Source organism: Ictidomys tridecemlineatus, chromosome 1 (assembly GCF_052094955.1).
Source record: "Ictidomys tridecemlineatus isolate mIctTri1 chromosome 1, mIctTri1.hap1, whole genome shotgun sequence".
Taxonomy (NCBI): domain Eukaryota; kingdom Metazoa; phylum Chordata; class Mammalia; order Rodentia; family Sciuridae; genus Ictidomys; species Ictidomys tridecemlineatus.
In genome coordinates, this window is record NC_135477.1 from 156,142,233 (window position 1) to 156,145,127 (window position 2,895).

Genomic DNA, 2,895 nt, shown 5'->3' on the forward strand with positions numbered 1-2,895 from the left:
AATTGCATCTCCTAACTCCCTACCACTACTATTTTCCCATATAATACCAAAGGCAGTTAACAAATTGCACATAGATTTCAAATCTGAGACCTGGACTAAGGGACTCAGTAAGGCATGGCTACATTTTGGTCCATGAAGAAATAACTCCCAATGTCAGGGTTGAGAATCAAGTTTGATCATGATTGTGAAGCTTTCTACATGTATTCTTGCTCTTTCTAGCAGTTCTCCTAATGCACATATTGAATACTTTGGAGCAATATAACAATTAAGTCACTGGGAGGAAATTGAAATTGCTGTTGCATCAGGAGTAAGTTCAATAAGAACCCTTGGTATTCACCATCAACCATCAGTTGCATCAGTTTGCATCAACCTTTGGAAATTAGCTGCCATTTGCAATTCATTTCTAATTCTCTAAGTTTTCAAACCGCACACTATTCATCTGTATTGTATTTAGACCCAAAGATATCCTGAGGACAAATGTGAAGAGAGGGTGCTGCTTTTAAATACAATTCCTTAATGTCCTTTCTCCTGAGAATTAGATAAGAAATTACATCTATTAACTCTCTACCACTACCAGTTTCTATCTTCTAAGAAAAGCAGTTTGCAAATTTCATCAAGACTTGAAATCTGAGACTAGAGCCTAAAAGGCTTCAGGGAGTTATTACAACAATATAGTTCATCAAAGAATAACTTCCAATGTCAGAAAAGAGAATTCACTTTGACGTTTCATTTTTTTTCCTTCATTTTCCCCTACTCCAAACAAAAGTATGTTGGCTGGTCTATTGTATTATACAATTGCCTTCATAAGATTGTACATGGTAATTCAGGTGCTACCTAGGTTTCTTTACAGCACAAGTTCCAAGAGTGAAATATAGTATATTTCAGTTTGTAGCAAACATAGTTACAGCATTAGTCAGCTTTAAGTTCACATTTTAGATTTTTTTCTTTCTGAGGCATGAATATCTCTATGAAAGAAAAATGAACCATCTTTGAGGTATTGCACTCCTAACACAAGGTTAAAAAGAAATGTGCACCACTTTAAACCTCCTACAGCCCTGCCTTATGGAATAGGTACCCCAAAAGATACACTGCCCATGCAGTCTGAAAACCAGGCACCTGGCTGTGTCCCAGAAACCAAGTGATGGGTATGCTTTTCCTCCTTTGTAGAAACTTATTTTAGCAAAAGTTTTAATACCAAGCATTAACTTAGTAGAAAGGCAAAAATCCAAACTTCCACCTAGAAGTATTTTTTCTGTTCAATTTGGTATTAAGTAGTTAAAAACAAAGACTGAGTAGAATAGTATGGTTTTATAAATCAGGAACAGTTGTAGTTTCTCTATAATCAGCAGAAATTAACAATATAGTCTCTTCCTTTATGTTTCCTTTTTTATTTTTGTTGTTATTGGTTTTGAACCCTGGCACAAAGAAAAGACTACTAACTTTCATTTTAAATCAAATTAAAGCAAGCTTGTATTTGTGTACACAAAGGCTGGCCAGCAATCATCTCACCCAGAATCCCAGGCTAGAGATCAGTACCCCAGCTTTCCAGGAACACAGTTTTATAGCACAAAAAGTTGCAAAGGGGGGTGTCTTGAGAAATTACAGATAACAGGATTTTGACAAGCATAATACAAAGGCAGATAACAGGTTAATGATGTACATGGCATGATATTTGAAGGTAGGGAGTAAATTCAGATCCCAACATTAGAACTTGTGAGGCACTGCTGAGGCTTCAGAGAGGGTTTTTATCTGGTCAGTGGGAGCCAGGATTTATGAGGTTCCACTAAGGTTTAAGAGAGGGTTATTATTTGGTCAGAGAAATCCAGGCATGTGTGAGTTCAAGGCATGGTCAGAAATTCCAAACAAGTTTAGAAATCATACTAATTTATAGTCAAACAGAAATTAACTTTTCATGACTTTGTGATGAGATGGCTCCCAATCTTAAAATGGAATTAGGCTGGGTTCATCAATCTGGGTGCTAAACAATTCATGTAGCATTCATGAAAAAGTAGCTTAATACTATATTGTAAATTCATTGTAAAATGCGTGTACTTCATAATAAAATTTATAAGTATAACTGTGGGATCAGTGTGAAATGACTATAAATTAGTATGATTTCTAAACTTGTTTGGAATTTCTGACCATGCCTTGAACTCACACATCTCTCCCCTTCTCAGGTGTTGTCCTTTAAGAGTTAACTTGCCCAAAACACTGAAAGAAAAAGCTGCTTGTATGTGAACTTCTGCAGACCTTGAATTTCTGAGCCCCTGCCCTTACATGTTGGGTATAAAACTCTGAAATTCCCTGAACTCGGGGTTCAGGGGATTGATTGATTACAGCAAAAGCTGTGCCCTCTGAACCTGGTTGCAGCCAAATATAACTGTTTCCTGTTATCTTTGGTACCTTGCCTCGGCTGTCCCTACAACAGTCTCTTCTTGGCTTTACTCTCTCTTCCATATCCCACTTGAATTTCATGTTTATTAGGATAAACTCTCCCTTCCAGATAACTTCAGGTTTCTTTTTAAGAATTTTTTTTAGTGCATTACAGTTACAAATGACTGTAATTTTGTCTATTTTGATATAATTATAAAATCCAGATTATAATTTCTGCCAGTTCAATCCCTAGATTTCCTCCTTTAGTTTCCCTCCTCCCCCTTCTTTTTCCCTTTCCTCTATTCTAGTAGTCTTTCTTCTATTAGTATATATATATTTTAAATTAGTGCATCATAGACATACAGAAAGACAAAATTCACAGCACTTTATTCATACATGTACATATTGAGTTTGGTTAGTTTCATTCTACTGTCCATCCCCTTTTTTCATCCTTCCTCCCTTTCCCTCAATGCACTTCCTCTACTCCACAGATACCTTCTGATTTCATGGGGTTCTCCCCTT